The sequence below is a fragment of the Oncorhynchus mykiss genome, chromosome 15 (genome assembly GCF_013265735.2).
Source record: "Oncorhynchus mykiss isolate Arlee chromosome 15, USDA_OmykA_1.1, whole genome shotgun sequence".
NCBI classification, from domain to species: Eukaryota; Metazoa; Chordata; class Actinopteri; order Salmoniformes; family Salmonidae; genus Oncorhynchus; species Oncorhynchus mykiss.
The window spans coordinates 35,213,188-35,238,111 of record NC_048579.1 but is presented as its reverse complement, the minus strand read 5'-3'; the positions used below and the strand labels follow the sequence as shown (position 1 = coordinate 35,238,111).

At 39.8% G+C, this 24,924-nt stretch overlaps 1 protein-coding gene across 2 annotated transcripts in view; it reads right to left on the bottom strand.

Moving 5' to 3' along the window:
- LOC110490018 (cadherin-18) overlaps positions 1-24,924 on the bottom strand; it is a 368,917-nt gene that overhangs the window by 123,228 nt on the left and 220,765 nt on the right. The window lies entirely within an intron of this gene.

Below are 24,924 nucleotides of genomic sequence, written 5' to 3'. Positions count from 1 at the left end.
GGAGCTCACGGTATATACCCAGTGAAGGCAAAGAACATTGAGGGTTCTATCCCTATACCCCAGAATGTAATGGGGGATTTACAAAAAAAACACAAAATAACCAGTCCCATCAAACTCTGAAATGACAGCCAACGTTTGCCTTTGTTTCAGCTGTTTTCCATGGACATTTATAGCCATATTAATGTTGCTGCTGCATGATTTCGCCTGGTTAGAAAAATGGCTAGCTGACGTCCGACACAGTTAGCGCTCTTTGGCAAGGGGGAGATCAAATTCATATTTTGCAACATTGTTGCCAGAGGGCTGAGTGGCAAACAGCAAGGTTCATTCAAACCTGTGCTGTTGTAAACTAAATGACAGCTAGAAAGAAAGAGGAAATAATGTGTTTAATAAAAGCATACACTCTTAGATAAACCTTTTGGAAAATTCTAAATGTAACTGCCATTCCTATTCAGAAAACCAACTGCCATTCCAGTATGATGATGCAAGAGGAAGGTGGTTGAACCAACTTGCAAGTAGCCTACCTATAAGCATGTTATTGTTCAATGTAAGTCAAGTTGATTATTTAATTCACATATATGACGCCAAAGGCATATGATAAACTAGGCTAGATAAATACATTTGAAATGTAATTAGAATTTGAGCATGTTTGTAGCTAGTTAAAAATAAAAAGCAAGGCTACTTTAATTTGCCACTTTATAAGCTAGCCAGCTAACTTTGTCAAATAAACATGATTTTCTTTATTTTGGGATATACCAAATGGAGCTACAGACCCAGCCTGACATTGGCAATTAGCGAACTGTTACTTTTATTTCAGTATTTCAGTGTGGAGTTAATTGAGGGAACTGTTCAATGAAGCCATTAGAAGACTGTTGCTGACAGAGGGTGTACTGTATAAATTACTTATAATAAGTCTTGGTGATTCAATAGCCTAATTAATCATTGCATTACTTTTAACACATTATCTATGTTTTGCTCAGTCTGGCAGTATCCCAGAACTATCAGGCAGAGGATCTCTCTTTCGGCTGCTGCTGACAACAACTGCATGTAAGTTGTTCTTCTAAATCGTTTTTTTTTCACCTTTATTTAACCAGGTAAGCAAGTTGAGAACAAGTTCTCATTTACAATTGCGACCTGGCCAAGATAAAGCAAAGCAGTTCGACACATAAAACAACACAGAGTTACACATGGAGTAAAACATACAGTCAATAGTGCAGTAGAAAAATAAGTATATGTACAATGTGAGTAAATGAGGCGAGATAAGGGAGGTAAAGGCAAAAAAAAGGCAATGGTTTCGAAGTAAATACAATATAGCAAGTAAAACAGTGGAATGGTAGATTTGCAGTGGAAGAAAGTGCATGGTAGAGATAGAAAGAATGGGGTGCAAAGGAGCAAAATAAATAAATAAATACAGTAGGGGGAGAGGTAGTTGTTTAGGCTAAATTATAGATGGGCTATGTACAGGTGCAGTAATTTGTGAGCTGCTCTGACAGCTGGTGCTTAAAGCTAGTGAGGGAGATGTGTTTCCAGTTCCAGAGATTTCTGTAGTTCGTTCCAATCATTGGCAGCAGAGAACTGAAAGGAGAGGTGGCCAAAGGAAGAATTGGTTTTGGGGGTGACCAGAGAGATATACCTGCTGGAGCGCGTGCTACAGGTGGGTGCTGCTATGGTGACCAGCAAGCTGAGATAAAGGGGGACTTTACCTAGCAGGGTCTTGTAGATGACCTGGAGCCAGTGGGTTTGGCAACGAGTATGAAGCGAGGGCCAGCCAACGAGAGCATAGAGGTCGCAGTGGTGGGTAGTATATGGGGCTTTGGTGACAAAACGGATGGCAATGTGATAGACTGCATCGAATTTATTGAGTAGGGTATTGGAGGCTATTTTATAGATGACATTGCTGAAGTTGAGGATCGGTAGGATGGTCAGTTTTACAAGGGTATGTTTGCAGCATGAGTGAAGGATGCTTTGTTGCGAAATAGGAAATAGGATTGGAGATGTTTGATGTGAGTCTGGAAGGAGAGTTTACAGTCTAACCAGACACCTAGGTATTTGTAGTTGTCCACATATTCTAAGTCAGAACCGTCCAGAGTAGTGATGTTGGATGGGCGGGCAGGTGCAGGCAGCGATCGGTTGAAGAGCATGTACTAGTTTTACTTGTATTTAAGAGCAGTTGGAGGCCACGGAAGGAGAGTTGTATGGCATTGAAGCTCGTCTGTAGGGTTGTTAACACAGTGTCCAAAGAAGAGCCAGAAGTATACAGAATGGTTTCGTCTGCGTAGAGGTGGATCAGAGACTCACCAGCATCAAGAGCGACATCATTGATATATACAGAGAAGAGAGTCGGTCCAAGAATTGAACCCTGAGGCACCCCCATAGAGACTGCCAGAGGCCCGGACAACAGGCCCTGATTTGACAGCAATTAACTCTATCAGAGAAGTAGTTGTTTGAACCAGGCGAGGCAATCATTTGAGAAACCAAGGCTATCGAGTCTGCCGATGAGGATGTGGTGAATGACAGAGTCAAAAGCCTTGGCCAATTCAATGAATACGGCTGCACAGTATTGTTTCTTATCGATGACGGTTAAGATATATTTTAGGGCCTTGAGCACGGCTGAGGTGCACCCATGACCAGCTCTGAAACTAGATTGCATAGCAGAGAAGGTATGGTGGGATTCGAAATGGTCAGTAATCTGTTTGTTGACTTGGCTTTCGAAGACCTTAGAAGGGCAGGGTAGGATAGATACAGGTCTGTAGCAGTTTGGGTCAAGAGTGTCCTTCCCTTTGAAGAGGGGGATGACCGCAGCTGCTTTCTAATCTTTGGGAATCTCAGACAACATGAAAGAGAGGTTGAACAGGCTAGTAATAGGGGTTGCAAAATTGTTGGCAGATAATTTTAGAAAGTCCAGATTGTCTAGCCCGGCTGACTTCTAGGGGGCCAGATTTTGCAGCTCTTTCAGAACATCAGCTGACTGGATTTGGGAGAAGGAGAAATGGGGAAGGCTTGGGCGAGTTGCTGTGGGGGGTGCAGTTCTATTGACCGGGGTAGGGGTAGCCAGGTGGAAAGCATGGCCAGCCGTAGAAAAATGCTTCTTGAAATTCTCAATTATAGTGGATTCATCGGTGGTGACAGTGTTTCCTATCCTCAGTGCAGTAGGCAGCTGGGAGGAGGTGTTCTTATTCTCGATGGACTTTACAGTGTCCCAGAACTTTTTTGAGTTTGTGTTGCAGGAAGCAAATTTCTGTTTTTTCTAATTCTGCTTTTCTAACTGCCTGTGTATATTGGTTTACATTGGTTCATAATAATTATGTCTGCATAGCATTTTGGCTTCATTTTGGCAGATTATTTCACGCTTATTTATTAATATTATCTCATGTTTGGCCGGAACGAATCCTGGGTGGGCGCTGGAAAAAACAGGCGGAATTGATCTGACAACTTGGTTCACGTCCACAAAACATTCCCTTACCGTTGGGCCCTTGAGCAATGCCCTTAACCCTAAAACATTCTCTCCATCCTGGGGCGTTGCACCACAGCTTGAACCTGTGCTCGTTTCAATTGTATGTGTGAGGTCTGCTGAGAACGGGACAGGAGACACACTTGTGTTGTTCAATGTAACTAATGGACAACATTGTATTGTATTTTATTGTATTCTATTCTAAAGAAGTCAGGCAGAGTTGACGTGGGCCTTCATTCAAACAAAGAGATGACTCCCTGGCCACCAGTGCCTATTTCCAAACTAGTTTTGCATATACAGTACATAAATAAATATATTCTTATATTATTTTGTCCATTATTTAATTGTTTATTAATTTATATTCTTAGCTAAAAATATTAACCCATGCAGGGTTCTATATGAAACCATTTTGGGTCAGTGAAGTAGCAAGTGATTTATGTTCTCTAAGGAACCTTTTTTTTCTAAGAGTGTGCTTTAACAAATCAGGACACTATAACTGTACATCAAACACATGATAAAAAAAAAATGAATTTACAGAGCATATACAGTACAAAGTGAAAGCTAACACAGTGTAATTCATACAGTGATCAAACAAAGCCAGAAGAGTTCAATCATCCATGTACATTCTCATCTTCTACATGAATTAACATGTCAAACCTCAAAGGGCTATCCACATTAACAGGTTATTTTGACTTCACAGAAATAATGCTTCATGCTAGCGTAGTAGCACCATTTTCATATTGCTTCACAGATGTATATACCCAACCGTCACTGAGCATAGGTAGCCAGTGATGTAGTGGTAAAAAAAATGGGTAAACACTGATCGCTGTTCCCTGAAAATAAAGTAACGCTCCCTACATTTTCAATGCATTTTCCCAAGGTGGGTAAATACTTGTGCAAAAGAAAATAGGTAAATGCAGGTAAATGTCATTTATTTACATTTACCCTCCACTACTCACTGAAGGTAGCCATTGTAAACATATCATGTTGAAGCATGAGGTACATATTATTGAGCATACGGTATGAGGAAGACATTATTGATGAGGAGGACTCCCTGTGAGTGAGCATGCGAGGTAGACTCCCAGAGAGTGACTGACAGGCAGCTCTGCAGTCAGATAGCAAGCCTGGTTGACTGTGATACTTGGTGATATAATGTACTGACAAAGAACGTCAGCAGTCCTGCAGGACAGCTAGCCTGGTTGCCATCTCTATTCAGCTATTACATTCCTATCCTTGTCAATGTTAGCTAAAAAGATTGGTATCCAGAATACAGAACAGCACCTCAGGGGTGTTTTTGAGTCACGGTCCAGTTGTCAGCCGATTTGCACTGGCAATAACGGGCTACTGAATTTCAATCAAAATTATCATCTCAATAAACAAATACAAAACAGCAGGGGACATTACTGAAAACGGACTTCCCCCTCCCATGTTCCCTTCTGTGTTAGACAACATTAAACTGAACAGTGAAAAGGTGCCAGGGCCAAATCTAATCAAAACTGTGCCTTGCAAATGAATCACAACTTTAAAAGTTTCTGGCTGATTGCAAAACTTACTTCTTGATGAGAGCAAACAGTCCTTTTCTCTTGTAAACCTCAAAGCCTGTATTAGGTAGGGGGTAAAAGTTCCCAATTCCCATTGAGTTTCTACTCTCCTAATCAGGAATCAGGATTAAGGTAATGACAACCCACCAACCTTACAAAGCACACATTAAAATGTGTAGTTTACAATTCCCAATGGGTGTTGAAAACTGCAGGAAATATTGATCAATATTGAGATAGACTTTTATTATAGGATTTAAATGTGCATTATACCTGACAGTGTTATCCTGATGCTGATCAGTGTTATGATCAGCATCAGGATGTGTAGTGTACCTACGTCAGGAGGTGTGGAGGAAGTAAACAACTCCTCACTACAGGAGATTGAACCCCTTACATGTCCAAAGCAGGCCCTCCACAACACAATCAGTCAGAGTGCTAATTTAACCATTGACTTCTTTGGCAAGAGCAGAAAATAGTCGGGGTGTCCAATTGATTAATTGTTCAGCAGTCTTATAGCTTGGGTCTAGAAGCTGTTAAAGGAGCCTTTTGGACCTAGGCTTGGTGCTCCAGTACCACTTGCCGTGCAGTAGCAGAGAGAACAGTCTACGATTTGGGTCTTTGACCATTTTAAGGGCCTTCCCTGGAAAAGCCTGGTATATACAGTGGGGAGAACAAGTATTTGATACACTGCCGATTTAGCAGGTTTTCCTACTTACAAAGCATGTAAAGGTCTGTAATTTTTATCATAGTTGCACTTCAACTGTGAGAGACGGAATCTAAAAATCCAGAAAATCACATTGTATGATTTTTAAGTAATTAATTTGCATTTTATTGCATGATATATGTATTTGATACATCAGAAAAGCATAACTTAATATTTGGTACAGAAAAATGTGTTTGCAATTACAAAGATCACACGTTTCCTGTCATTCTTGACCAGGTTTCCACACACTACAGCAGGGATTCTGGCCCACTCCTCCATACAGACCTTCTCCAGATCCTTCATTCTTGGCACAGGGACCACGGTGGTCTGCTTGAAACGTGGGTATTACAGACTTGGTCAGGGACAGGTTGAAAATGTCAGTGAAGACACTTGCCGGTTGGTCCGCACATTGCCTGAGTACACGCCCTGGTAATCCATCTGGCCACCGACCTTGTTATAAAAGGTCTTGCTCACATCGGCTATGGAGAGCGTAATCACACAGTCATCCGGAACAGATGGGGCTTTCATGCATGCTTCAGTATTGCTTGCCTCGAAGCGAGCATAAAAGGCACTTACTCATCTGGTAGGCTTGCATCACTGCTTAGCTCACGGCTGGATTTCCCTTTGTAGACCAATAGTTTTTAAGCCCTGCCACATCCGACGAACTTCAGACGCGGTGTTGTAGGATTCAATATTAGTCCTGTATTGATGCTTTGCCTGTTTGATGGTTCGTCTGAGGGCATAGTGGGATTTCCACTTCTTGAAATCAGAAGATCTAGCCTTTAGCTCGGTGCAGATGTTGCCTGTAATCCACGGCTTCTGTTTGGGATATGTACATATGGTCCCGTGGAGACGACGTCGTCGATGCACTTATTGATGAAGCCGATGACTGAAGGGGTATACTCCTCAATGTCATTGGAAGATTCACAGAACATATTCCCGTCTGTGCTAACAAAACAGTCTTATAGCATCTGTGTCATCAGACAATTTTCATATTGAGCGAGTCACTGGTACTTCCTGCTTTAAGTTTTGCTTGTAAGCAGGAATCAGGAGGATATAATTATGGTTTTAAAAAAAATATTATGGTTGCACATGTGACATGCTGGTAGATATTAAGTAAAATGGATTTAAGTTTGCCTGCATTAAGGTCCGCCGCCACTAGGAGCGCCACTTCTGGATGAGCATTTTCTTGTTTGCTTATGGCCTTACACAGCTCGTTGAGTGTGGTCTTAGTGCCAGCATCGGTTTGTGGTGGTATATAGACAGCTAAGAATAATATAAACTCAGCAAAAAAAAGAATTTCCTCTCAAAGTCAACTGCGTTTATTATCAGCAAACTTAACATGTGTAAATATTTGTATGAACACAACAAGATTCAACATCTGAGACTGAACAAGTTCCACAGACATGTGACTAACATGGAATTGTGTGTCCCTGATCAAAGGGGGGGTCAAAATTAACAGTCAGTATCGGGTGTGGCCACCAGCTGCATTAAGTACTGCATTGCATCTCCTCCTCATGGACTGCACCAGATTTGCCAGTTCTTCCACCAAGGCACCTGCAAGATCCCAGACGTGCCTAATGGGATTGAGATCCGGGCTCTTTGCAGGCCATAGCAGAACACTGACATTCCTGTCTTGCAGGAAATCAAGGCACAGAACAAACAGCATGGCTGATGGCATTGTCATGCTGGAGGGTCATGTCAGGATGAGCCTGCGGGAAGGGTACCACATGAGGGAGGAGGATGTCTTCCCTGTAACCCACAGTGTTGAGATTGCCTGCAATGACAACAAGCTCAGTCCGATGATGCTGTGACACACCGCCCCATGCCTAAGGCACGTTCACACAGATGAGCAGAGATCCTGGGAATCTTTCTTTTGGTATTTCTCAGAGTCAGTAGAAAGGCCTCTTTAGTGTCCTAAATCTTTAGTGTCCTAAATTGCCTACCGTCTGTAAGCTGTTAGTGTCTTAACGACCGTTCCACAGGTACATGTTCATTAATTGTTTATGGTTCATTGAACAAGCATGGGAAACCGTATTTAAACCCTTTGCAATGAAGAACTGTGAAGTTATTTGGATTTTTACGAATTATCTTTGAAAGACAGGGTCCTGAAAAAGGGACTTTTATTTTTGCTGAGTTTAGATGGAGAACTCTCTTGTTAGATAGTGTGGGATACAACTTATCATGAGGTACTCTACCTCAGTCGAACAATACCTTGAGAATTCTTTAACATTAGACATTGAGCACCAGCAGTTATTGACAAATAGACCCCGCCCCTCATCTTACCAGACGTAGCTACTCTGTCCTGGCGATACACAGAAAAACCAGCCAGCTCTATATTATCCATGTCGTCATTCAGCCATGACTTGGTGAAACATAAGTTATTTCAGTTTTTATTGTCCCGTTGGTAGGATATTCTCGAGAGTAGATTATCAAGTTTGTTTTCCAGTGATTGCACGTTGGCCAATAGAACTGATGTAATGGCGATTTACTCACTCGCCTACGAATCCTAGCAAGGCATCCCAACCTTCTCGGTATCTCTGCCTGAGATAGGTAGAGGTGATTAAACGCTGTTCTGATGTCCAGAATATATTTTCGGTCATAAGAGACAGTGGCAGCAACTTTATGTACATAATAAGTTAGAAACAATGCAAACAAAATGAACAAAATAGCACAGTTGGTTAGGAGCCTGTAAAACGGCAGCCATCCAGTCCGGCGCCATTTGTTAAAGGAATGTAGGCTGTCAATACCGAGGCTGAACCTGTAAGGTAGACCAATCTATGTTGTTTGAGACAGAATGCTTTGGGGCTATGGCAACAATTCCAGTAGTCAGGAACAGCTAGAGTGAGTCATAACATAAAATTAAATAGCCAATACTGAAACTAGCTAGACTAAACCTACCAGGAAGACCACTGCTGTTACAGACATAATTATTTGGCTATGGCTGCACCGCCATGCAGAGAAGGCCCTCTAATGCATTAGATTCCAGTAGGGTCAGGCATAATTTATTTATAGTTCATTAAAGATATTCACTCAGAAATGTTCATGACTCTCCACCATTTGGATGTAATTAACGTCAATTTTGTCAATCCATGAAACGGGCCTGCCGATAAGAGCCGAGCTGAAAATACATCAACACTGTCTGTGTGTGTGTGTGTGTGCGTGCGTGCGTGCGTGCCTGCGTGCATGCGTGTGTGTGTCTGCAGTGTGTTTGTGTGTGCGGGAATAATGAAGGCCAGATGAAAACTACTGCAATGCCCTGTAGAGAGGGAAGGGAATGGAGAGATGTGTGGGGGCCTGCCTGTCAGTTAGTAGTGAGTGTCCACATGATAAAAATAACAAAAAATAACTCTAATACTGAGGGCGCCATTTGGGACACAGACATACTTTATGAGTGAGAGGATGGAGGGATTGTGTTTTTCTCTTTCCTTCCCTCTATGGTGAGTTTATTAAGGCCGATTGGATGACTGTCTGGCACATGGCTGGTGGATGTTGGTGGTTTGCAGGGCAGGGATTGCATTACTCTGGAGTGTTAAAAAGGATAATACATTTCCGGGGGGCCAAAGTCACCGGCTGGAGCACTCAGATCCCCAGACAAACCCTAGACAGACAAAGTCTAGATAGATTTCATGATATGGCCAGCGGTACAGCTGGATGAAGCACGGGTACAAAGAGTAGGTAAAGCCCCGCCTTATATCAGTTCACTGGTCACCATAGCAACACCCACCTGTAGCACTCGCTCCAGCAGGTATATTGCACTGGTCATCCCCAAAGCCAACACTTCGCCTTTCCTTACAGTTCTCTGCTGCCAATGACCGGAACAAATTGCAAAAATCTCTGAAGCTGGAGTCTTATATTTCCCTCCCTAACTTTAAGCATCAGCTGTCTGAGCAGCTTACCGATCACTGTACCTGTACACAGCCAATCTGTAAATAGCACACCACATATTATTACTTACACTCTTGCTCTTTTGCACCCCAATATCTCTACTTGCGCATTCACCATCTACACATCATTCACTCCAGTATTAATTCTAGGGCCTATTTATTGCCTACCACCCTACTCTTCTACATTTGCACACAGTGTATATAGATTTGTCTATTATTATTATTGACTGTACATTATTTAATGTGTAACTCTCTGTTGTTGTTTTTGTCGCACTGCTTTGCTGTATCATGGCCAGGTCGCAGTTGTAAATGAGAACTGGGCTACCTGGTTAAATAAAGATGAAATAAAACAATTATATATATTTTTTTTTTAAACATTTAATCCTAGTAAAAAATAGCCTGTTTTAGGTCAGGATCACCAATTTATTTTAAGAATGTGAAATGTCAGAATAATAGTAGAGAGAATGATTTATTTCAGCTTTTATTTCATTCATCACATTCCTAGTGGGTCAGAATTTTACATTCACTCAATTAGTATTTGGTAGCGTTGCCTAAATTTTTTAACTTGGGTCAAACATTTCGGGTAGCCTTCCACAAGCTTCCCACAATAGGTTGGGTGAATTTTGACCTTTTACTCGTGATGGAGCTGATGTAACTGAGTCAGGTTTGTAGGCCTCCTTGCTTAACTTCCTGACTGATGTCTTGAGATGTTGCTTCAACATATCCATTTCTTTCCTTTTCTATTTTGTGAAGTGCACCAGTCCCTCCTGCAGCAAAACACCCTACAACATGATGCTGCCACCCCCGTGCTTCACGGTTGGGATGGTGTTCTTCGGCTTGCAAGCCTCCCCCTTTTCCTTCAAACATAACAATGGTCATTATGTTCAAACAGTGCTATTTTTGTTTTTTCAGACCAGAGGACATTTCTCCAAAAAGTACGATCTTTGTCCCCATGTGCAGTTGTAAACCGTAGTCTGGCTTTTTTATGGCAGTTTTGGAGCAGTGGCTTCTTCCTTGCTGAGCGGCCTTTCAGGTTATGTCAATATAGGAATCGTTTTACTGTAGATATAGATACTTTTGTACCTGTTTCCTCCAGCATCTTCACAAGGTCCTTTCTGTTGTTCTGGGATTGATTTGCACTTTTCACACCGAAGTACGTTCATCTCTAGGAGACAGAACGCGTCTCCTTCCTGAGCGGTATGACGGCTGCGTGGCCCCATGGTGTTTATACTTGCGTATTGTTTTTTGTTTGTACAGATGAACGTGGTGCCTTCAGGCATTTGGAAATTGCTCCCAAGGATGAACCAGACTTGTGGAGGTCTACAAAAAAAACAATTCTGAGGTCTTGGCTGATTTGTTTTTGATTTTCCCATGATGTCAAGCATAGAGGCACTGAATTTGAAGGTAGGCCATGAAATACATACACAGATGCAGCTTCAATTGACTCAAATTATGTCAATTAGCCTTTCAGAAGCTTCTAAAGCCATGATATCATTTTCTGGAATTTTCCAAGCTGTTTAATGGCACAGTCAACTTAGTGTATGTATACTTCTGACCCACTGGAATTGTGATACAGTGAAATATAAGTGAAATAATCTGTCAACAATTGTTGGAAAAATTACTTGTGTCATGCACAAAGTAGATATCCTAACCGACTTCCTAAAACTATAGTTTGTTAGCAAGATATTTGTGAAGTGGTTGAAAAACGTTGACTACAACCTAAGTGTATGTAAACTTCTGACTTTAACTGTAAGTATTCAGCCCTTTTCCTTGAAATTGAGCTTCGGGTGCATCCTGTTTCCATTGATCATCCTTGAGATGTTTCTACAACTTGATTGGAGTTCACCGGTGGTAAATTCAATTGATTGGATATGATTTGGAAAAGCACACACCTGTCTATATAAGGTCCCACAGCTGACAGTGCATTTCACAGCAAATACCAAGCCATGAGGTCGAAGGAATTGTCTGTAGATCTCTGAGACAGGATTGTGTAGAGGCACAATTCTGCAGAATTTAAAGTCCCCAAGAACACAGTGGCCTCCATCATTCTTAAATGGATGATGTTTGGAACCACCAAGAGTGGCCGCTTGCCAAACTGAGCAATCGGGGGAGAAAGGCCTTGATCAGGGAGATGGGAGAATCTTCCAGAAGGACAACCATCTCTGCAGCACTCCACCAATCAGGCCGTTATGGTAAAGTGGCCAGACAGAAGCCAATCATCAATAAAAGGCACATTAAACAAAATATTCTCTGGTCTGATGAAACCAAGATTGAACTCTCTGCCCTGAATGCCAAGCATCACGTCTGGAGGAAACATGGTACCATCCCTACGGTGAAGCATGGTGGTGGCAACATCATGCTGTGGGGATGTTTTTCAGCTGCAGGGACTGGGAGACTAGTCAGGATCGGGGGAAAGGTGAATGGAGAAAAATACAGAGAGATCCTTGATGAATACCTGCTCCAAAGAGCACAAGACCTCAGACTGGGGTGAAGGTTCACCTTCCAACAGGACAACAACCCTAAGCACACAGCCAAAGCAATGCAGGAGTGGCTTCGGGACAAGTCTCTGAATGTCCTTGAGTGGCCCAGCCAGAGACTGGACTTGAACCCGATCGAACATCTCTGGAGAGACCTGCAAATACTGTAGCTGTGTAGCAACGCTCTCCACCAACCTGACAGAGCTTTAGAGGATCTGCAGAGAAGATTGTAAGAAACTTCCCATATACAGGTGTGCCAAGCTTGTAGCGTCATGCTCAATAAGAATCGATGCTGTATCACTACCAAAGGGGCTTCAAGATAGTACTGAGTAAAGGGTCTAAAAACATATGTAAATGTGATATTTATTTATTTTTATTTATAATTATCAATTTTATAGCATGTGAAGATCGGAAGGATTTGTAGTGTCTTCAAATAAATGTATCCAAACAAGGAGAATACCATGCTGACAGGACAACATGATAAGGTAGACATGTTGGAGAGGTTACGAAATCCGATCAGATTAGAAGCTTTCGTTCATAATGTTTCCTGGCACAGTGGTTTGCCACTGACAGACAGACGGCCTTACCACATGTTCAACAAGATGCACATATAACACCAGGCATAGTAACACAGTTATTCTCTTGTGATGTGCGTGTTGGTCCAGCACATGAATACACACACATTGTTAATGTCACAGCTTGTGTAACTTGGTTCCAGAAACACCCAAATCCAAATATTTTCATGCCCCGTGTTGAGGTTCGTAGCAAGGCAATGGAATCTGTATCAGAGGCACAGTTTATTCCAGTTCAGAGGTTTATGGAGTGCTGTGCATATTGCCTGTATGAAGTGCAGTTTGCAAGGACTACAGAGACAGTAACTGTGGTAGTACCAGTGTCAAGCAGGGCTGCTTTTTAGGCATTAGGCTACTTGCAGGTGAAATTATAAGTAATCAAAGGGCCTTGCATTGGAAGTTTGAGAGTAAACCAACAGTTTATTTCTTACAGTTTAGCAGAAAAAAAAACTACTGATTATTCATTGTTGTCTGTGTATATTTTGTAAAGTCTACTTGTATCCATTTTTTATATGAACCTGCATTGTACTGTAAAACTTCTTGAAGTGTTTACAGTAAATACAATTTGACAGTCTGCCCTTTTAGCTTGGCCTAATAAATCCAACTTTATTGGTATTTTTGACATCCTTTGTTTTATGTTCTTTGAATCATGCCTTTTTTGTTAATTTGTTATCTTTCATTTTATCGTTTTACGTTAAAGTGTGACAAACTTAAAATAAAGTTGAAGTTTGATTTTATATTGGATCATGAAATGATTAAATGACAATAGTTGTATGGTTATGGATAATAACGTAATCTTCCTTATTAAGACGTTTTTAAAATATATGAACTAATTCGAAAGACTAGGCTACTATGCACAGTTTTGGAGAAGATGGCTGCTGAACTAATCAGGTTGAACGAGGACAATGGCCAAAGTGTTAAGCCTTATTAGCATATTGGAAGATCCATGACCTTCCAGAGCTGATTACTCAGACTGGTGAAGTTCACAGAAATTCCAAACTCATGACTGTTGCGATCTGTTTTCATCATTACTTGTCAAAACTTGGCACTAGAAACATGCCATTTTATGCATTGTAGGCTGGGTTACAATCCTGGATGGGAGACTAAAGGGTAGGTGTAGATATATAAATTATCCAGTAGGAGATGCTGCCCAGCCAATAGTTTTTTTCTTTGAAGTGGATATAATGTGGAAGATCTGAAGTGGTTTTAAAGGTACACATTCAATATATTTTTTACAAGGTTTGTTTATGTTGAAATTTGATCATGATGACCTAATCCTGTGGTTTAAATTTCACCCTCAATAAAATGTTGATGACCAAGATACAATATGTTGACAAATTATGTTGAAACAATGTTGCCCAATGGGTACTTGTTGGGATGTGTGATTATCTCAACTGGTTAGCTTGTTGTCTTTTGTCTGTATGTGCATTGGAATGTGTGTAGTTGACCATGACAATTTTTATGCTGTCAGATTTGCCAGCTGTGCTGCTCAGCAGGAAACAGACAAATGTTGGTGTCAACTGTCTTCCTAAGAAGCTCATGGCTAGATTGACCTAAGAGTTAGTGTCAGAACACGTAAAAAGAGAGAACTGCTGATGAGGAGTTTGAATAGTTGAAGATGTGTGTGCAGGGGGTAGCGCTCTCTCTCTTTCCAGAAAAAGGGAAGTAGAAGTGGCGGTCTGAAAAATGGGGGTTGGCTCATCAGTGCCAGGCCACATATTTGCAATTAGTGAGGAGGGTTAGTTTTGATAAAATCTCAGCCCTTATTCTTTGCTCAAGAGGACTTAATCACTTTTTTTTATGTAGGTGTGTTTGTCTGATAATCACAGTTTTTCGGCCATGCTTCCCCCAATCAAATCTTTAGAGCACTCCCTCTGCAATTGATTTGTAACAGTCACAGTCTTGGGCACCATGGCGATGATGGAGCATGCAGGTAATGAACATACATTAGGAGATTGCGATGGGAACGTCTGTCGTTTGTGATCCGCCCTAATGGCTGTCCTCTATTTTGACTTCAGCTGCTGCTGGGGAAATAAAATGAAGCCCAGGCCGCTCGGCGGACGGTAATCCCGTCTCCCAGCGGTATAGTTGACTTCTTGATGTACAGTATAAAGATTATTAGAAGACTGGGATTGGGAATCAGTCATTACACTAATTTAAAGGCTTCGGTTCGGTTGGCTTTACTCACAGATGCAATTTAGATTTCTTACTTTTAAAGTTTGCGGTTTAATGATACAAAAATAATGAAAACGCTGGCAGATCCACTAAGAAAACATCCAGATTCGGCTGTAACTACTGTACGCTCTGTGGCTCACAATCAGTGGAGTGTAGACATAAATTATAAATCAGACGTGTCTGTATGGTACTAATGTGATTAGCTGTGCTGAAATCAAAGGTCAGTCAGACTAGGAGATTCACAACAGTGAAAATACCAATTAAGTGTTTGTAAAAATGTGGTTTTCAAATCGCGCTTAATGTAATAGTTTTTTAATTGAAGTTCACAGTCACACTTTTGGAACTGATTTTCAGAGCTAGGCTATCATTTTGACAGCGATCGAGGCTACACTTGCAAAATATACTGAACAAAAATATAAATGCCACATGCAACAATTTAAATGATTTTACTGAGTTACAGTTCATATAAGGAAATCAGTCAATTTAAATAGAATCAGTAGGCCCTAATCTATGCATTTCACATGACTGGGAAGAGGCACAGCCATTGGTGGGTTTGGGAGGGCATAGGACTACCTACTTGGAAGCCAGGCCCACCCATTTGGGAGCCAGGCCCAGCCAATCAAAATATATTTTTCCCAGTGGTGTAAAGTACTGAAGTAAAAATACTTTAAAATACTGCTTAAGTAGTTTTTTAGTATGTGTGCTTGACTATTTATAATTTTTACAACTTTTACTTTTACACTACATTCCTGAAAATAATATTGTAGTTTTTACTCCAGACATGTTCTCTGACACCCAAAAGTACTCCTTACATTTGGAGTGCTTAGCAGGACAGGAACATGGTCCAATTCATGCACTTATCAAGATCACTTCCCTGGTCATCCCTACTGGCTCGGATCTGATGGACTTACTAAATGCAAATACTTTGTTTATAAACTACATCTGAGTGTTGGAATGTGGCCCTGGCTGTCCGTACATTTTTTAAACAACAAAATGGTGGTGTCTAGTTTACTTACTATAAGGAATTTGAAATGACTTATACTTGTACATTTACTTTAGACTCTGAAGTATATTTTTGCAATTACATTTACTTTTGAGTAGTATTTTACTGGGTGACTTTCACTTTTACTTAAGGCCTTTTCTATTAAGGTATCTTTACTTTTACTCAATTATGAAAATTGGGTACTTTTCCACGGATCACTGGTCTCAGACGATACAGCAGGTGAAGAAGCTATATGTGGAGGTCCTAGACTGGCATGGTTACACGTGGTTTGCGGTTGTGAGGCCAGTTGGACGTACTGCCAGAGAAATCCACATTAAATTCTCTGGCAACAACTCTGATGGACATTCCTGCAGTCAACATGCCAATTGCACGCTCCCTCAAAACTTAAGACATCTGTGGCATTGTGATGTGTGACAAAACTGCACATTTTAGTGGCCTTTTATTGTGCCCACACAAGGTGCACCTGTGTAATGATTATGCAGTTTAATCACCTTCTTGATATGCCACACCTGTCAGGTGGATGGATAATCTTGGCAAATGAGAAATGATCACTAACAGTGATGTAAACCATTTTCTGCACAACATTTGAGAGAAATAAGCTTTTTGTGCTTGTGGAACATTTATGGGATCTTTTATTTCAGCTCATGAAACATGGGACTAATACTTTACATGTTGCGTTTAGATTTTTGTTCAGTATAGACATACATTTGATTTCTACAGTACCTGTTAATTAAAGGATAAAAAACACTAGGCCTTGGTCTACAGGTGTATGAAGGCCACATCACTATGCAAGCCAGCATAATGTGACTTGCAGGCCTGATGTGACTTGCAGCCATACAGTTTTTGAATCAGCTGTTGTTGCTGTTGGCACTGTGATCTTAACCTAGAACATTGACTGAGTCAAAAATGGCAACCTGCTCAGAAGTAGGTTGCCATTTTAGAAGTAGTACTCTTAGAAAAAAGGTGCTAAGTAGAACCATATAGGGTTCTTTGGTTTGTCCCCATAGGGGAACCCTTTTATTGGCTAGGGTTCTACCTAAAACCTTTTTATCTTCTAAAGTTTCTTCCAAGAACTTTCTATGAACTGTTTTACTAAGAACCCTTTAATCTTTGAAGGGTTCTTCCTAGAGCTTCCACCAGCCTTATTATCCAATACAATTACACTCTTTATGACAATACATTACACATACGATAAGGAATTCTTTGAGGGTTTCTTTTGATGTATACCCTAACACGGTGTTGTTAGGAAACTCCTGGTTCACAGGTCACATCAGGCCTGCAAGTCACATTATGCTGGCTTACATAGTGATCTGTAATTCCTATTGAAATCCAGCCCGATGAAGTATATCCAACAATTGGAACTTTTAATCACTCGCAACCTGCATTCAGAATGAGGGTTGGGAAGATTGAATGGAACTACCTAAATCATCTAAACAGGAACAACCATTTCAGTAACGTGTGCAAAAACTACTAACAGAAAATTTACGTTATTTGTCTTTGTGTAGCATAATATTAATCAACCAATCAATGCAAAAACAAAGATATTGAAATAACAATTCTGAAAATGAACCTACAATTGAGCATGCTGGGAAATATGACAATAATGGGCGTGGTTTTGAGTGTTTAATGTAAAAATGACACAATCACACTCAACTGTGGGGTTCTTTTACACCACTGAGTTTTAATTTAACTCCTTAACCAACACCAGAAATGTTACACTGAAAAATGAACACTAGGTTATACTGGCCAATTGGCTTTGTACCATACTAAGGCCTTGCCGGTTCACACATCCTTCGTTGTATGCTCCTACTGTCTACTCAATAAAATCAAAGATAATACTAGTTTGAAAGACATAAATTATGGCAAAGATATCAACCATTTCAGTACTGAATGTAAAACGATTAAGGGAATACTAGAAATATATTCCCATATAGGTACAGTTTAAAACATTCTGATGCCTAGATTTTTTATTAACTTTAACATCAGGAATGTTCCTTCCAAAGAATGCTTGCTTTCCAGTAATCATCCAATAACCTTTCTTCCAAAAACAGTTCTTAGGATGTTAAAGGTTCTAGGTAGAACCTTTTGCCTTACAAAGAACGCTTGTCTTCCAAAAAGGGTTCTGCAGATGAAAACAGTTATTGGTAGAATCCTATCCCTCTGCAAAGATCCCTTTTCAAACCCTTTTTTTCTAAGAGTGTAGATAAGGAATAGAGTTCCATTTGGGAAGCACAGAGTGTTCTAGAAGGTTTCTGATCTGACCTGATCATTGATGGGACAGGACACCCAGACTGACTGGAGGTGTACTAATCCAATGGCCTCAGAGAAAAGGTGAGAAAAATCAATACATCTCTCTCTCTCTCTCTCTCTCTCTCTCTCTCTCTCTCTCTCTCTCTCTCTCTCTCTCTCTCTCTCTCTCTCTCTCTCTCTCTCTCTCTCTCTCTCTCTCTCTCTCTCTCTCTCTCTCTCTCTCTCTCTCTCTCATGATCTTAAGCTTGAGATCTTTCTGTCTCACACACACAAACACACACGTTTATTATTCACATAGTTTTCCAGGGATTTGGGAAGTGGTCTACAGTAAACATACTACATTGACAACTAGCTCTAATATTAATGTAACTGGGTTTGGGCTTTTGTAAGGAACACATTTTGTAGGGCTAGCTCTTTTCTGTATTACAAACAGGAAATGACACGAGCTGTGACAGTCTATTTTATTTTGTTCTAAATTACCACTCAATGGGTAATGAGCATTCAGAACCCAGCAAGTGCAGAGCTCAGCTTTTTCTTTATGAAGAATGGAGGGGAAAAGCAATTTAACAAAACCTTAATTTCACTTTTTCCACTGTTGTACCATTAAATATAAGACAGTTGCCTGATTCTGTCACAGCACAATCCATTTATAGCAGTATGAATAAAACATTTAGACACCTTTTTGTAGAGGTTGGCATTTTGCTCTCCAAATGACCATAGAATAAGTCACACAAGAGGGGGTTGATTCCTCTTATTCTGGTTCTAAGCACACAATCTATCAAAAGCCATTAACAACATCTTTTAAACTACAGTAGTAGGTAGTTAAGTCGTTTACCTTGACATATTTACGTATTTAGCTAATCGCCAATTGGGTAGCATTATGTGCCATTATGGACTATTCTGTCCCGCTTTAAATTACGTGCAACTTATAAAGGCTTCAGAAAGCCTTCACAAAGCTTTCATAAACACTACATACATGTGTCACAAATCATATATAGCCATATGTCATACTCTATAAAGGGTTCATAAATGTGGCATAACTGTGTGAAATAACCACCAATGTAACATGTGACATAACCCACTGTCAAATTAGACATAAACCTGTGCTTTATAAAGGATGGCATAAGCATCACTTGATAAAGGCTTTATTAATCATATTTAATTGAGGCTTCACAAAGCATTTAGAACCTTGTCATGAATCTTGGAAGAGCATTGCAATGCCAGGATAATGGGTTCGATTAACCGGGACCACCCATACGTAAACATTTATGCGACTGTAAGTCGCTTTGGATAAAAGCATCTGCTAAATTGTATATATTATGTAATATCACTCTAAAACATTTATAGGATGGCCCAACCTCTTTCCCTCTTGGGTGCATAGCTAATATTGGATCTGACTTCAACTTCCCCCCCAAAAGTCAATTCAGATTTGTTTTCCAAAATTACTTTTTCTCAGTTATGTTTTTCACGATTTTGGATTTCCCACATTTTAATCTGGTTTTCCCTCAGTTTTTATCAAACTTCTTTAATAGAAGAACAATAAAATTACATTTTCTGTGTTCACAACAATGCATAAACTACATCAGGGGAAAATGTCTCAGAAACATCATTTTTTTGGTTTAATTGCCCTTTAATTCAGTGTGCATGGCCTGCACTATTGTTTGGTTAGCGGTGTTTCTGTAGCACAGTGATGAGTTCGCAAATGTCATGCCCTGACCATAGAGAGCTTTATATTCTCTATGTTGGATAGGTCGGAGTGTGACTAGGGTGGGTCATCTAGGCAATTATATTTTTATGTTGGCCTGGTATGGATCCCAATCAGAGGCAGCTGTTGACACGCACCTCCACAGTCCAGTACGTCCTGTGCCTCCTCCCTGCACTGAGGTGCGCGTCACCAGCCCGGTGCGACCTGTACCGGCCCCAAGCATCAGGCCTCCAGTGCGCCTCCACAGTCCAGAGCTTCCGGCGACTGTTCCCAGTCCAGAGCTTCCATTGAAGATGAGGTATCCGAGTGGAGTGGGTACTTCGCCCCGCACTGGAGCCGCCCCCGACGGTAGATGCCCACCCGGACCTCCCCCTATTGAGTTAGGTTTTGCGGTCGGAGTCCGCACCTTTTGGGGGGGTACTGTCACACCCTGACCATAGAGAGCTTTACATTTTCTATGTTGGTTAGATCGGGTTGCGACTAGGGTGGGTCATATAGGTAATTATATTTCTATGTTGGCCTTGTATGGTTCCCAATCATAGGCAGCTGTTTATTGTTGTCTCTGATTGGGGATCATATTTAGGCAGCCTCTTCCCTTTTGTGCTTTGTGGGATCTTGACTATCTATAGTTGTGAGCACTATTGTTGCTTCACGTTTCGTTTTGCGATTTATTGTTTTCTTTGAGTTTCACTTCCTAATAAAGAGAATGGAACCATACCATGCTGCATCTTGGTACACTCATTATAACGATCGTGACAGCAAAACAAATATCCACTTGTGGTGCCACTGGATAGCAAAAAACTAGCAAGTTAACTTTTATTTATTGTAATTTAAATTTGTTTAATCAATTTGTTAAGTATCGAGTTAGATTGCACAGCTACCTCAATTGTCATTTCAATCCATTTTGGTGACTTCAAAGCAACCGCTAGCTAGCAAATTACATTTAGCTAGCTAACAGGCTCAGCTAAATAAAAATCCCACTAGATACAGCCACATCTCATAGTCACGTCATGAGTTTTGTAAATGAAAGAGGAATACAATAATACAAAAAACAAATTGAGTTTCCCAATTCCCCATTTAGAGTATTTCTGGTGTAGCACAGAAACACCCTTATCCAGCTGGTGTGACAAGGGCATTTACTAACAGACCTGTTAACTTTCTTTGTTGTTACTCTTAACCCTATGCCAGGGGAGTGGGGTTGGGGGGGTACTTCTACGCTGTATGGAATTGTTTTAAGAACGTCATACCAAGGATCATTTTACTATTTGATTTTGAAAGTTAAGACAAATTGAAGTATCAAAAAAATATGTATCAAAATTATTTGGCCTTACTGGTATTAGCCCATACAAATGCATTGATTAACAGACTCACTACACAAAAAAAAACAGATAGTCCCCCCAAGAAATCTAAAGGAATTTTTTTCAGAGTGATATAGGACAGGACATAGGATTTTTTTATATTTTTTACTTGTATTAATCCCCTTTTTTTAGGCACTAAACTATATTCCAACACACAGCACATTCGGAAAGTATTCAAACCCACATTTTGTTATGTGACAGCCTTATTAATTAACACATTTACAAAAAAATTTTCCTCATCAATCTACAGAATGGCACATAATGACAAAGTGAATGTATTAAATGTGATAAATATTTAAAACAGAAAGACCTTATTCAAATCAAATCAAATCAAATTTTATTTGTCACATACACATGGTTAGCAGATGTTAATGCGAGTGTAGCGAAATGCTTGTGCTTCTAGTTCCGACAATGCAGTAATAACCAACAAGTAATCTAACTAACAATTCCAAAACTACTGTCTTGTACACAGTGTGAGGGGATAAAGAATATGTACATAAGGATATATGAATGAGTGATGGTACAGAGCAGCATAGGCAAGATACAGTAGATGGTATCGAGTACAGTATATACATATGAGATGAGTATGTAAACAAAGTGGCATAGTTAAAGTGGCTAGTGATACATGTATTACATAAGGATACAGTCGATGATATAGAGTACAGTATATACGTATGCATATGAGATGAATAATGTAGGGTAAGTAACATTATATAAGGTAGCATTGTTTAAAGTGGCTAGTGATATATTTACATCATTAGATAAGTATTCAGACCCTTTGCTAATCGACTCGAAATTGAGCTCAGATGCATTCTGTTTCCATTGATCATCTTTGAGATGTTTCTACAACTTGATTGGAGTCCAACTGTGGTAAATTCTATTGATAGGACATGATTTGGACAGGCACACAACTGACTATGTACGTAAGGTCCCACAGTTGGCAGTGCATTTCAGAGCAAAAATCAAACGTTGTCATTATGGGGTATTGTGTGTAGATTGATGAGGGAAAAAAATATTTAATCCATTTTAGAAAAAGGCTAAAATGTAAGATATTGTGAAAGAAGTGAATACTTTCTGAGTGCACTTTCCTTCCATAAATGTTTTAAACTGGAACTGTGGATCTTCAGACGAGTCCTGTGAGAGTTGTGAGGCCTCTGAGCTACCTAGAGCAAAACAACCGACATGTACTTTTTCTTGAGAGTTTCTCCTTTACACAACTTTACACACCTTTACACAAGTTGGCAGATCGGCTGTAATGACTTCAGACAAGTCCCAAGATGCTTGTGGGGGTCATAGAGCAAAACAGAGATCACCATCGTGTTTGTGAGTCTCATCCTTCCTAACAGGGGTCATAATAGTCTACAGACGATTTTGTGAGAAGACTGATTTTTGGGATGCCTCATGGTCTAAAAAACACTGCTCTAACTCTGTCACCTTTCACCGCAGATGTGGAAGTGTTACGCAGACGGATGCGGTGGAATTTAGACGCATCCACTGCAAAAAAATCTGATGTCTCTAGCTTAAACTGACAGATTCTTCTGGGGATTTTATAAACGCTAATTAGATTTCCGCGTGGCGATGACGTTGACCTTAGGGAGTTGGAACCAACATGCAGTACCTCCAACAGGCAGAAAGGCAAGAAGTATTTGTCCGCCAACTCAGGGACAAGCTACACTATTCACAGCCCTGTGTAATATGCAATGCAATTGCATTGCTCGACTTTTTGAAACACTGTATTTGTATTGTTTTAAATTAAACAAATTTAAAAAGGAATATATGGTTTAAACATGTCTTTAAAGCGGGACTGAATTTGTACTTTGAAAGGTTGTCAACACCCATCTATGTGTCTTTGCACAAGCATTATCATACAGAAGAATAGAAGAATAGCACAATACTAATAGCTAGTGTAACAACATCAAGGCACCGTGTGGCTTGCTCTGAAGTGACATGTAGACGTTCACACCTCCGACTGGACCTGCGGGTGTCTTCCTGGCCTGCGTCCCAAATACCACCCTATTTCCTATATAGTGCAGTACTTTTGACCAGGGCCTATCCATCTCTACTGAGCATATCTGCATAAGGCCTGTCCTCTGCCTTGCATTTTTCTTTCTCTCACTCACACAGACCTGTCATTTCCCAAATGCATGGGTCCCCTGAGGAGGGTCACCGGGGATTAAACAGTGCACCAGAAGGGGATTAAGAACACAGTTTGACAGACTGGTCTACACACTCATTCCAAAGTCGGTAACACTTTATAAACCATTCCTAAACTGTTTGTAAAGAGTTGACCATTTATGAATCATTGTTCCTCATTGTTCATTGTTCCTAAATTTGTACATGCCAATAAACAATCAAAGTAATTTACGCATTTATAAACACATTATTTCTAAATGATTTACAAGGCGTTTAATGGCAGTGTGTTATTAATAATGTACTACTATCGTACTTATAAACAAGTTATAAAGGAGTTATTATCAACTCATAAGATTACTTCTAAGGTATTTTAAAATGGTTGATTCATGGTTTGACTCACCCTGTACGTACATACATATTTATAAATGTATTGCATTAACTTCTTGATTGAACAATTTCAGCTAGATATTTTATAAGGTTAAAAACTGCAGCCACTAACAAAGGCCTGATAAATCACAAGTGATCAGCAACATCAGCAACTTGAACCAAAAGCATATGTGCAGTGCTATATGGTTGTTTAACACAAGAATAGCCAGGCCTCAACGAATACATATAGCCACTATTTTAACAGTCAAATAAATCAATTGAATAAACGCCATCACACGCAAATCAAGTTTATTGTTTAGGCAGTTCTTCAGAAACATTATTATATGAAGAAAATTTCAAAAGAACATAATATCATATTTTGAGTGTAATAATGTTATTGTGCTTAGCCAAAACTCAACATGAAGTTCAGTCTGTCTTAAAGTCGAAACGGTCCAATACAAATATGTTTTCACAGCGGTGACGGACAAGAGATATGGCTTAAAAACGTACCTCAATCCAGAGATGGAAGGTGTCGCTGTACTCATAAATGATCCAATTATCCAAGCCGCAAAATAAAAAAGATTGAAATACTGCTTGTTTTTTTAAGAAACAGACTTTTATTTATCAGCATGCTAGGCTAGCTAATGCTAAAGCAACCCAATGGATTACACAACCCTTCTTGCAGCGAATTTAGATTAGGGGCTGCAAATTAGTAAATGGTTTATAAGGATCTACATTAATAATCAACTGAGCTATTAGTGCATGTACTCACATTTTTAAATAAACTCATTTACATTACATAAATATGCCATTCATGAAATATATGAATGCATAAATATGTATATAAATGGTGAAATAAACCACTAAACTATTTTTAAAAAAGGTATGACTTAATAAATAATCTTATGACTTCACAAAATTTCCTTGAGATCAAATCAATTGTATTTCTTCACATACTTTGTAGACAACATGTGTTGACTACCAGTTAAATGCTTACTTAAGGATCCTTTTCCAACAACGCTGAGTTAAAGATAAAAAGGATTACAAATAAATTAATAGTGACAAAAGGAATAAATACAAAGTGAATAACAAAAAAAAATTGTAACAATAACACACATAAAGTGTATATATAAACTCACAAAAAAATAAATATCCCATTTTCAGGACACTGTCTTTCAAAGATAATTCAAAAAATCCATTTAACTTCACAGATCTTCAAAGTAAAAGGTTTACACACTGTTTCCCATGCATGTTCAATGAACATACACAGTTAATGAACATGCACCTGTGGAATGGTCATTAAGACACT